Genomic DNA, 13,111 nt, shown 5'->3' with positions numbered 1-13,111 from the left:
CTCCGTGGGACCCACCATAATGTATGGGTTTTGTTATGGGAAAATACGGGCCGACCTCGGAAGAGATGGACTCGGCTCAACCGATTGAGTAGACACGCCTAGACAAGAGCATCTTCGACTCCGGTTGAGCGGACTCGCCATAGCAGGCCGAACGACCAAGGCCAATGAGCCGAACCTTGGCTCGTCAGCAATAGCTCGTCTAATCCTGGTCTGGTAGTAACCAAAGTCCAGCTTCCAAGTTCTTTTGTAGAACTTTCACATCAGCCTGGAACTTGGAAGAAGCTATTACACACTTAACCTAAACGCCTCCGACCAATCCCTTGTCAACAAGTGCATTAGGATCAACCCACTTATGGGCTCGGATTATCGCAGGTGAGACCTAGACTCCAAGGTCGGCTCGGACGAGAACATGGTTAGCAATCACGTTGAGGAATAAACTTCAGTAACGTATGTAAAGAGTGGTTTCCGATGCATGACTGCGAGGTAACCACCAATATCAGCGCACACGTCATTCATGTCTAATGGCGGTAGTCGTGTCGAGAATGATGGGAACAGTTACTTCGATCAAAAGGTATAAATAGGAGACATAGCTACAGGAACAAGTACATAAGATCTCACACCCTAAGCCCCAACTACACTACTTAGACCCAAATTCCTAGCTTGACTTTGGCATCGGAGGGTCCCCTGCTCTAGGCAGGGTCTCCTTTGTCCTTCTCCTACGCAGGTTCGTAGGGCTTGGCGCGAGTGTTCGGAGCTCGGCAAGGGTGTAACACCCCGTACCTCTGGTGCATGGGTGTTACCCCTTAAAACTACGTCTATGAAAAACTATGGTCGATTAACTAAACGACTTGAACTTGACATGCACAGGACAGGACTTCCAATCGACGTTGAAGCCGTCCATCGGAGACCTAGGAACCGATTGCGCCTCATGACAGTCAAGAAGGTAACTGTAATGCCCCGAATTTCGAGGGTCGAGCAAAGCTCTACTCCCAATATCCGGTACATCACTTATGCAATATAGATAATGATGATCAGATTTTGCCCATATTAATGAGTTAAACATGAGTGGGTTTATACTAAAACAACATATCATACTCCGGATATAATTTAAAATAAGCAAGCGGAAGTTTGATACATGTATATTTAGGCATGTAAGTGTTTCACAACCTCCAGAGTATGAGTATGTAACCGGGCTCAATATATATATGTACAGTTTCAAAATAAACAAAATACAGAAAAGTAGATGTGTCCAACTAAGCAAAGTATCCCTATAGTCCCTGCGCATCGGCACGAGGTCTACATAGACCCGCCCGAGAGCTGAAAGTAGGAGAACTCCTCCTCATCCATAAAGTCCTGCTCCGTCGCATAGACTTCATCAGCACCTGCATCTAAACCAGAGTCTGGTTGGTGTTTTAAAACACCGTCCCAGAGTGGGAATGAGTGGCGAACTCAGTGGTACTATAAGGCAAAAGTTAATATGTTATCAAGTCAATTAAGCAGTAATGATAAGGCAATCATAACAATCTCTTCCTAACTACTCTTGTTAATGCAAAAATGGAGTGTAAGTAATGATGTATACTGTCGCATCAAAGCTCCCTCACAAGCGACTCCAACAACCTATTTCGCATATAACATCACTGCCTCCCGTGCAACTTCATCGCTTTTAAAGAACATCCTAACTAATACAATGCGATGCATGGTCGTGTTAGCCTAGTACTTAATTAAGCTTATTCATACAATAGATTTGAGAAGTTAGGGTACCTCCCTTTATATCATTGACCCGAATCAAAGGATCCATCTAGGTTCGTCACTCCTAGTTAAGCACATACGATAGGTAAGTTGTAGGGCATCACTCCTAATAAGAAGCAGTCGATAAGCAAATTCAAGAATTTATACGCGTGGTCACTACGGGAGGCTCGTCACCTCAGCGTAGGCTGACAGCACGAATACGGTGTCCCATACCACCATACCCGGCTCTCGAGTCTGAGTTGCTCACTGGTCACTACGGGGAGGCTTGTCACCCCAGCATAGGCCGACAGCTCGAACACAGTATCCCATACTACCATGCCTGACTCATGAGTCTTAGCGGATCATGGTACCATGATTAAAGTGGGCCTTTACATTGGTGAGAGGTACCTTAGATTCAAGCAGCAGTGTCCATACATGGTAAACACATAATAGGCCAATCGGGTTGTTAGGCAAGCTCGATTAGTATGGGCACATGCTGACTTAATCGACATGGAGCGCATAAGCACCACCCGTGGCCTAGTCACTGTTGACAATCGTCGTGCGACCCGAATTCGTCGAGTATACCCAATGTGGCGAGACTAGTTCGGCCACCCGAACAGGGATTGTTACTGATTGTCTAGGCTAATTATAGCCTCAATCCTACTCATACGCAGCAGATAAATACATGTGATAGTCATCTCAGCATTTTACTAGCAATCCAAGTGAATCCCTCATTTGAGCATTTCATCAAATACATCGATCATGTTACCAAACACTTACATTTTATTAATAAATTACATAGAGGCAAATATGATTTCATAAAAGAAATTAGACATATGCATAAGGCAATAAAGAATCCTATCTTAATACCCATAATAAATACAAATCATCAACAATTTCTCATTCAGACAATTCATCAAACACTTAGACTGCACTTCAACAAATATATAGACTAGGTTAGTTACAACACATATTTTAACAATTCCTTATATAGAGAGGTCAACATGCATATGACAATGATTAATCCTAGATCAGTAATCATGAGAAGCACAAATCATAATCAAATGCTCATTCAAACATTTTAACAAACACATGGAATGCATCTTTTACCCATCACAGTTCATATGTACATTTCATATAGAAATCGACATATCTAAGACAATACGACAGCAATCAAGTCAGACATAAATCATTAGCTGACAGTGAAAGCATTGATAACTATAACCTAAGCGTTTATAGTCCGTACCTTTCATCAGAATACTCAATTTGGACTCAGTTCAAACTCTAAGTTTTCGAAAATGGAGCGTCGGGCACCTAAATGACGAAACAGGTTAGGTAGGTTGACAAATAACTAACCTGGATCACTACAATGATATTAGGGTTAGGGTTTCTTACTCAAATCGTAGCTGAAAAAGATTGTGTAGTGTAATGGGATAAAGATTTGGTGCATGGAATCGTGGGAGAGGATTCCTGCAAGGATCTCCCAAGATCTCTCTTCTCTCATTCCTCTTTTCTCTTCTTTTCTCTCCTCTCTCCCTTAGGGTTTGGTGAAATTCGTATATGGGAGAGGTGGGGTGAAATAAGGGCTATTTATAAGCCCAGAAGTGAAGCAAATGGCCCTAGGGCTACCATATACATGGTTTATACCCTTTGGGCGACTGTTTTTGACAAATGGGGCTGATAGGGAGGCCCACTACCCACTTACGTCATAGGATATGCTCCCTGACAATGGATCTATGCCAGGACATGATTTCGGTGTGATCGGATGAGCAGATCGACCGTAGAGAGTCTGTATCAAATTAACGGTCATACTTACTCAATTAGGGCCACAGTTATATAGATATGTGCAGGAAAATTTCCTTTCCCCATGGGTGAAGTTTGGTAAAAAACGAACGATCTGAAATCCTCAATTTCGCATAAGAGCGAACGACCCAATTCACTTAAGCTTCATTTCATTTTCTAAAGATATTCGCATTTCTCATGCGCTTCACTTAGCATTCAAGTTGGGCGTTTCTGGACACCATCTGGGCATGATTCCCACGATGGTTGTCAAACTGAGTAGGATGGATATAGTCCTACAGTTTTGCAGTCATCGGACCCTTGACATGCGATCTAGGTCCGATATGGGGTTTCAATGTACTCCCGAGAGCGACAGGCTCTTAGGATTTCACCTAGGTCTTTAAGCAATGTTGAGTCAGTGGTATTAATGGTTTTAGGCCTTCTCCTTTGTGGAAATTGTGGCCCAAGCTTAATCCAGTGATTATTTACTTTAGTACTTAACTAATTTTCGCCTAAATTATTCGACAGGATGCGGTCCTTAGGTAGTCCTGCCTGAGGTTGTACTCAGGTCTTTATACGAATTTTTTTGGGACGTTACAGTAACCCTAATTAATCCCCTTGAGTTAATGCAGCTCTTAAGTCAACTAATAGTTAAGAAACGAAGTAACACCTTAGTAATCGACATTCAGGGGCTAATGGAGAGCGAACTAAGAGACTAATACGTCCTAAACCCACTTTCGGCCGTTGAAATCAAGTACCAAGTCAATCCAGCCATTGGATCGATAGTATTGACCGTGAAATGGCCTAAGATGTGTAATACGGCCCACCTAGGTCCTAGTTCCGCCCCAAACTGTGCCAAGGCCCCTACATGGGACCCTTGAGAGGGATGGACGGCATGGATCCATCCTAAGCATCATAAGTGGGCCTATGTAGGGTGTGAATACACGTAACATACTTGTGCACGACATGCACTGGACGCATGGGACCAATCAAACGACCTTTGACCGTGATCCTTGCGAAAGAATAGCGGATTTCTCCCGGCCATTTGTAAATTCAAACTGTGGATCTTTAACCTCCAAAGTGGCCCACCCTAGCCACTTTGTGAGCGAACCAAACCATTCAATTGACTCATGGGACCTGTCTTAACATAACCGTATAAGCTCTTAAGCACATGCAAAGGAATGAAGAAATTAGGATGCAACCATCCAAAGGCCTACACGTGGCTAGGATTTGAGGTGTGGGCCCAACCTGTGGATGCATGGGTGGCCCATGATTGTCCTGATTAGGCCATCCCAGCCACTCATCACCAAAGAGAGCCACACTCTCTCTTTTCCATAAATGGCCAAGCAAGGCCTTCCCAAAGTAAGCAAAAAGGCAGATTTCCATTTCAGGAAGGAGGTGCTGGCGCATTTCTAGCCATTCTTGGGGCCACATGGAGTCGTCCTAGCTGCTTGTTCTTGATGAGATGAGAAGGAGATGTGAAACGTATCATCTCACGAGAAATGGAGATTCTCACGAGATGATTTGAAACTGATGTTTGGGGCCCAAAAAGTGGACCCCACGTTGTTCAGAGGTCCGATCTGGTCCGCTCAAATAGACCAGATCATGTTTAAATATATGATAAAATAATCTGCCATTAGAGGGCCGATCATCATCCCCAATAACCCATCTAAACGAGATCACGTGTCGGGCCCCACTAGATCAGAAAAGTTACTTTTCTGGTGGGCTAGAGCATCAGCAATCCATCCCTAGGATTGGATTGGCCCCATGCATGGCCATTTTTCGATCAGAACCGTCAAGAGGGAGGCCGTTTTTCCAACCGTTGGGGCCTTCTCTCCCACTACTATAAAAAGGGCCCTGTAGCATTGGGATCCGCATTAGTGAGAGTGAAAGGAGAGAGAGAGAGAGAGAGAGAGAGAGAGAGAGAGGAACTAGTCAGCCGAGTGAACTCAGTTCACACTGCTCCAACCCAGTCCGTGCAAGGGTTAGACTGAGTCGGATCAGTGTGGGGCTTGTAGCTTCACAGTCAAGGGGTAAAGAGAGGAAGAAAGGTGAGTGTGTGAGGCATGGGTGCATTACTAGTTTCCGAGTCAGGTAACCCGTCCTCCTCCATCTTCTTGTGGCCTTCCGTTTATGCTGAACATGGCACTTGAGTGAGCTAAAAATAGGCCAACCAATGGCTGTATCTCAGGGTGAAAAAAAACCGAGTAACGATTGCATAATGAGCCGGAACTAAGCCAATCAATGGCTGTCCTGGGTTGAATTCAGGCTAACAAGTAGAGTATGTCTCGGCCAAAACCATGCCAGATGATGGCTATGTTTCGGGCCGAAATCAGGCCAAACAACGGTGGTGTTTTGGGCTGGAACTAAGCCCAACGATGGCTTTGTTTCGAGCTAGAACCCGGTCAAGATAGGAGCTCTGTTTCAGGCTGAATCCAGGCCTAGCAACGACTACACATTGGACCGTAACCAGCCTTCACCATGGCTACGTTCTGGGCCAAAATCAGGCCCTTAAGAGATCGTGGATGGACGAGGGAGATAAAATCCTAGCTGGGCCTCGACCCAGGCCAGAGCCGACTCCTAGATACCTATGTTCTGGGCTAAGTTCGACCTCAGTTCTGAACAGGAAAAGGGACAGGGTATGGGCCGTGATAGGTGCTGAGAACACGCTCAGCTGAGATGAAAACTATGGCAGAAACCAGGCCAGCAGCTGGACTCTGTGATGGGCCGAGGACGGTTTCCAAAACCAGTCCCTCGTCAGGCTTAGGGCGAGACCGAAAGCGACCTCCGATCAGGGCCAGGGTTAGCTTCTGATCATGCCATAGACAAACAATCTGTTGGACCGTGAGGCTAGGTTGAGGCCGACACTTTATCAGAGCTGAGAGCTGGGCCCAAAACCTCTTTAAGCTAGAGCTTCAAACATGGGCGGCACGCACCATGCATGGAGCAACGGGCCGCACCCTGTCTACGACAGGTGGGCCTCACCACACTTCAGCAAGTAGGCCTCACCTTATCTAAAACCTAGGTGAGCCTCACCATATATAAAGGTGGGTCACACACTACTATAAGAGGGCCGCACCTTGTCTAAAGGTCAGGTGGGCCACACGATGTGAAGCAGTGGGCCAACCCTATTTGGGCCTATTGTCGAATCCAATAACTAGGCCAAAACAGGTCTCGTTAGGGTTTTGTTGTGAAAGGGGAGCAAGCCCAGCCGGGCCACCTTGGGACAAGTATATGATGGGCGTGGTTACTTTGAAGCACAAAAACTTGTTCACTCCCCAAGTATAGGGTTGTGATGTAGTAATAAACTCGGTAAGACCGAGGTCAAATCCCAAGGGACTGAAACCTGTACGTAATCTGAAAATAACTAGAACTAGAACTAGAAAAAGATGAAATCTAAATCAGGTGGATTTGAGGAATAATGATGAAATAGTAAACTAAAATATGTAGAATTCAAAGGTAGGAAACTAGGGATTCAGAGGATCCACTTGTAGAGATCAGGGAGATCTTATGCCTGCATAAAAAACTCAACTGAACTTAGAGTCCATCTTCATCCAGTTGACAGGTGAAACCATGAAAATTAAACTGATCTTCCTTTAATATAGTTTTTAAGAGATGAAAGGTATATGAATTAGAATAGATTCCATCACCAAACCATGCCCAGGAGACAAAGCAACAACAGAATTAAACTAATTACCAACCAATCAACAATGTATGAAGGTTAGGAAGGGTACCGTCATCCGACCATGCCCATGAGACGATGGTGAACAACAGGGCTTCCTGACGTCATGCACATAAAAGGAAAGGAACATGCTCAAAGCTATCGCAGACCCATTGTAATTTCAGTCACAACAGACCATTAAAAACTAAAAACATTCTCATTAATCAAACTATAATCAAAGTAGTTCAAATAATATAAATCAAAGTCATAAAATCCCTCCCATCACACTACAAGCTTCACCTCTTAGCCCTAGCTAAGAGGTTTAGCCTGTCATAGACATGCTAAAATCTCATAAAAAGGAAAATAAAAGAAAAAGGGAAGAACCAATGGAAGGAAGATAGCTCCACGTCCAGGCCGCTCCACTTCTCTCTCTCTCCACGTCTCATCTGACGTCCCCTGTTCAAGCACATCCTCTTCTCCATGTTTTGGAACTCTTTTTATAGCTGTTGGAGTGGTGAAAATCGGATTTGGAAAGCTATCGCACGCGTAGCGAAAGCCTTTTCGCAGCTAAGTTTGAGGCTTCATAACTCTTGCTTTCCTTACATTATTTCTGTAAAATTAACGTCTCTTGGAAGTATTTTAGCTTGCCTACACGATGGACGGTTCAGATCTGCTATATGATCAAAGATGATGGGCCACAACTGCCTGAAAAACTGGATTTCGCGGACGTGCGTAACCTTTCGCACATCCAGCGCTGTCGTGATCGGTGGGCCCCACAGAGGTGCTTTCATGGAAATCCACCCCGTCCATTAGATTCAGGACAAAATTCAGTCAAGAATGGGTGGTTTTGAATGTCCATTGACGCGGCCCAGTGGAGAAATCACAATAAAATTACTTTTGAATGTTGCAGGCAGTCCGTTTATGGCCTCTGTACCGCATACATATGTATGCATGGGTCCGCAATTTCAACATGGTTTTGTCATATTCGAGGCCATCTACAAGATGGACGGTTTAGATTAGTCGTACGGATGACGTATAGGACCCACTATCTTCCGCAAAATAGACCGCCCGTCGGTTTGTGAAATAGAGAGTTTCCGTCTCTGTTTTGGCAACTGAGGTGGTGCGGTCAAAGGTCTGTTTGACCATGATGGAAGTACAACGCACGGCTGGTGCACTTGTGCACGTGCACATGCCACACAAGGTGGGGTCCACTGTAATCTTCTAGATAAATCTGCACCGTCCATCTATTTTGTCTCCTATATTAAGGCGTTGAATCCAAATTTGAGGCAGTTTCAGATATCAGGTGGGCCCAGAATCAACGGTTTATGGGCTGATCTGTCAGTTGGGGCACTTCTTGAGGTCTTCAATGGATGAAATTTTATGTGTATGGTTAATTTATGGTACTCATCCCATGTACAAAGTCTCGTGTCAATTGGATGGCATAAACCATGTGATCTTGTATTTTGGACCATTTTCGGGCCTCTTTAACGTGAACGGCTTGATTTCCTCGAATATCTGGCGTGTAAATTCTTCAATCTTGGTCCTCTAGAGTCCATCTCTTGCTCTGGTGACTTTGGAGCGTCAAATCCATGCTTTTAGGCCAAAACAGGTCTCGTTAGGGTTTTGTTGTGAAAGGGGAGCAAGCCCAGCCGGGCCACCTTGGGACAAGTATATGATGGGCGTGGTTACTTTGAAGCAGGCCCAATCTCCTCCATAATGAGCCCTATCAGCCCCATACACTCTCAATGATTTTGGTACCTTAAAACACTTATCTAATGTGGGCCATTGAATTGAAATGGCAATCAGGTAGTCGCTTGAGCGATATTGGGCTACAAGACGCTAATGGGAGCTTAGATCGACGGACACACTGCGACTTGTCTGGTGATGATTTTCTTCCCCTTGAGCGTTCCATCTCTAAGCTGGATTAAGAATAGTCTTTTATAATAGTTGCAAATGATATCCTAGGAGCGGATAATAATTTGACTTCCTTACTTAAATACATGCCTTATAACCTTACTTATCCATTGGTTAACTATTGAATAAATATCTTGGAAGTGATAAAATCTCTAACCGTCTTGATCATAGATCATGGGTCTGATCCTTTGATTAGTTTACTTTATTGCATGTTTTTAGAAATTCATTAAATCATATGATTCATCTTATCTAAAAGTATGTCTCAAATTCATTGAAGCATTTGTTTAGTTTTGCTAGAACTATATGTTTAGAACTTAATCATGTTTATATCTTTATGTCTCATCTGATTATGTTGGTTGCAAGTCACATAATGATTGAAATCTCTCTATGAAAACTTTTATTTAAAGTGAGTCCGAACTTAAGATGTAATGGAACGGATGTGATGAGAATAGACCCTCAACATGGAGGTTATGATTAGTGGCGATTGAATTATGGGGCTAACCATCTATAGAGTGATTCCACTTACCTGATTGTGGAGTGAACCACACCATGTTTTTGCTCACCGTTGTTTACTCGCATTCATCCAAACATATTGTCTTACTTTAGTCACCACATTTAATGATTTCTATAATTCATTCCTAGTCAGCATACGATGGTAGTCCCCTTATATTGAGAATTGATTGGCCATGTGTTGGTGGGCTCTATACACACCCTAAGGCAGTAGTCTCATGAGCCGAAGATGATGGTATGAGACCTATGCCCAAGCTGCCGGTGTACGCTGGTGACAAGCCCCCGTAGTGACCTTAAGCATATTTAAACTGGCTAATTGTAATTAGACTAATAATGGCTTGGCTAATCATGCATACATGGTAACCGTATTAGTGCATAAAACATGGAATAGATTAAGCCAAAACACAGATATAATTCAGGGATAAGTGAAGAAAGCAAGCGGAAGACTTATAGAAATATATGTGTACAAGTGCAAATCCCTGAAGTACATTCACTAACCAGGTCGTATGAAAGTGTTACTTATCAAAATTACAAGTATCAAGTTGCATCATTTAAATTCCAAAAATAATTCCAGAGTCCCGCGCATCAGAACAAGGCTCGCTAGAACCCTTATGAAAACTGCATATAAGAGAAAGCAGCCTCATCATCATCCATCTCCCGCTCTGCCTCAGAAGTCGCATCAACATCTGCAACATCAGAACCTAAGACAGAGTCTGGTGGGTGTTTAACACCGCCCCAGAACGTGGGAGTGAGTGATCAACTCAGTGGAACAATAAGGCACTGGTTAACATGTTATCAGTTCAATCAAGCAGTAATGATAAAGCAGAACAATTAAATAAATCCTAAATACTCTTGTTAATGCAAGGATGCATGCAGAATGATGCGTGCCCTCACGCGTACACCCTCAGCGTCTTCATCTTACGTTACGCATGACATCGCCTCAAAGTGCGCCACATCTACAAAGCACATGCAAATGCGGTGCATGAATATGATTACCAAGTTGTTATTAGTCCTTTTCATACAGCAGGATTGGGAAGCTAAGATACCTTCCTCATATCACCATCCAAACAGTGATCCATTCTAGGGTCGTCAATCCTAGACATCTCATACGATCATATGGTTTCAGGTCATAGCAAAGGGCTCGTCACCAATCAATGCACGCCTTTCATACCTTCGTTACTACACCAAGGCTCGTCACCTCAATGCGGTATCCAGGCATGCTCGAGGTCACTACAAAGGGCTCGTCACCAATCAATGTAGGCCGACAGCACGAATATAGTGTCCCATACCACCATAATCGGCTCACGAGTTTAGTTGCTCACTGGTCACTACGGGGAGGCTCGTCACCCCAGCGTAGGCCGACAGCACGACCACGGTGTCCCATACCACCATGTCCGGCTCATGAGTCTTAGCGGATCAAGGTACCATGGTTAATAGGATTTCAACGGTAAGTTCGGTACCCTAGATTCAAACAGTTGCGTCCATACATGGTGAACATACATCGGATAATCGGGTTACTTGAAGAACTTGACTAGTACGAGCGCACGTTGAGTTGAACGACATAGAGTGCGCAAACACTCCGCGTGGCCAAACCACTGCCGACAACTCTAATACGGCTCGGGTTCGTCTAATCACGTCCTTTGTGGCGAAAGCGATCTCAGCCACAACCTTAAGGCAGATTACCGATTTCCTGGACTATTCATAATCCCAAACACATTACACTACAACAGATAATGGTATTGAATGTAAAACAGTAATGGAACAACAACTTAAATCAAGTGGTACTCAAGCATCTGAAGAATATCAACTTAACATAAATGTCAGCATAAGTAAGACTTGAATTTAAATAACAAGGAATGTAACTAGCAAGAAGGAAATCATGCACATCAATAGGAGTGTTGAGAATCACTTCTCAACGCCCGCAATTAGTGTAATAAGTTACACTTTAGATCATTCAGGCATTTCTACAAACACTTAGAATACATGATACAACATACATGACGTATGTTGAACAACAAGCATTTGGACAATTCCTTTTACCAAGGAGTTGTCATACATACATCTAGCATACATACACGACAAATAATCATGGCAAACACAAGTGCATATTTTATACGTATACGGTACTTTATACATACACATAGAATACACAAATCTCAATATAACACATGCATATCAGGAACGCAACATAAACATAACATTTGGCATGTGAAATCTCATCCATAACAAGAATAAATCATTAACTGGCATTGAAAGCCTTGAAAACCATAACCTATACACTTAAAGTCCGCACCTTAAGCCAGAAAAGAAACACCGAACTGATTTAGACGAGTTGTCTTCGTCAACGGCGATAGAATACCCTAAAGCAAGAATAGAAATGAGATACAACAACACCAAGACTATTCTAAGCTCTAACACAGATTAGGGTTAGGTTAACTTACCCCAAGATGAACTCAAAACCGTCAGAATAACGATTCAAAGTGAAGGTTCAAAGATGAAGAAGAACAGGAAAGAATCCAAGATGATTCACCAACTTCTCTCTCACTATCTCTCTCTTTTCCACTCTCTCTCCAAGCTAGGGTTAGAGAAAATTCGTATGGAAAAGAGAGCTAGGGTTTAAGGACTATAAATAGGCCTCAAATTGATGAAAATAACCCCAGGGACAAGGTATACTTAGGTTATAACCAAAGTAAGCCTCTCTCGATCCAACGAAGCACTTCTGGTGGGCCTATAACCACGAAAGGTCGGACTTAAGCTCACTGACCATGGATCTAGGTCAGTGTAACGCCCTGAAATTCGAGATCAGCCGTGGCGGACCATACTCAATTCAATGGTCACAGAATCTCGATCAAGTCCACAAGCACAAGGATATGCATGGGCATCTTCCCTAATCGGAGGGTGAAATTGGGTCAGAATCCAACGGTCCGATTGCTTAAAATCATCGCGCAAGCGACAGGACTCGGTTTTCATAAAAGCTTATTAAATTTCCAACCGTTCTCACACTCTTCACTCCGAACTCAATCAAATCGACCTTAACATCACATGGACTTGATTTTCGAGGTGATGGTCAAGCCCAACATAGTGACCGCAATGACTAAGATCATTGCTATCGGACTTTCGACGCGCGGTCCAGTCCAATCCAAAACTTCCAAAAATTCCCGAGACCACCTGGATTTAGCGATGGATCCCAGATTTTAGAGTAACATAGCGCTAACTAATCTACAAGTTTAGAGTCATGCAGATCGATTTTAAAGTGATTGATGCGAATTTCACAAGCAATCGAGTATAGCGCTAATTACCCCAAAAACAACTACTTAAGGAAAAATTAGCACAAAATTTCCAAGGTCGTTACAATCTACCCCCCTTAAAGAAAATTTCGTCCTCGAAATTCATACCTTCATAAATTCCTCAAGGATTAGAGGGTAGGTCTTCCTGACCTGCTGATTCCCAAGTAGCCTCTTCGAACCATGATGCGTCCATAGCACCTTCACAAGAGGAATAACCTTGCTACGCAATACC

The sequence above is a fragment of the Magnolia sinica genome, chromosome 3, assembly GCF_029962835.1.
Source record: "Magnolia sinica isolate HGM2019 chromosome 3, MsV1, whole genome shotgun sequence".
NCBI classification, from domain to species: domain Eukaryota; kingdom Viridiplantae; phylum Streptophyta; class Magnoliopsida; order Magnoliales; family Magnoliaceae; genus Magnolia; species Magnolia sinica.
Note: the sequence above shows the minus strand (reverse complement) of the source record.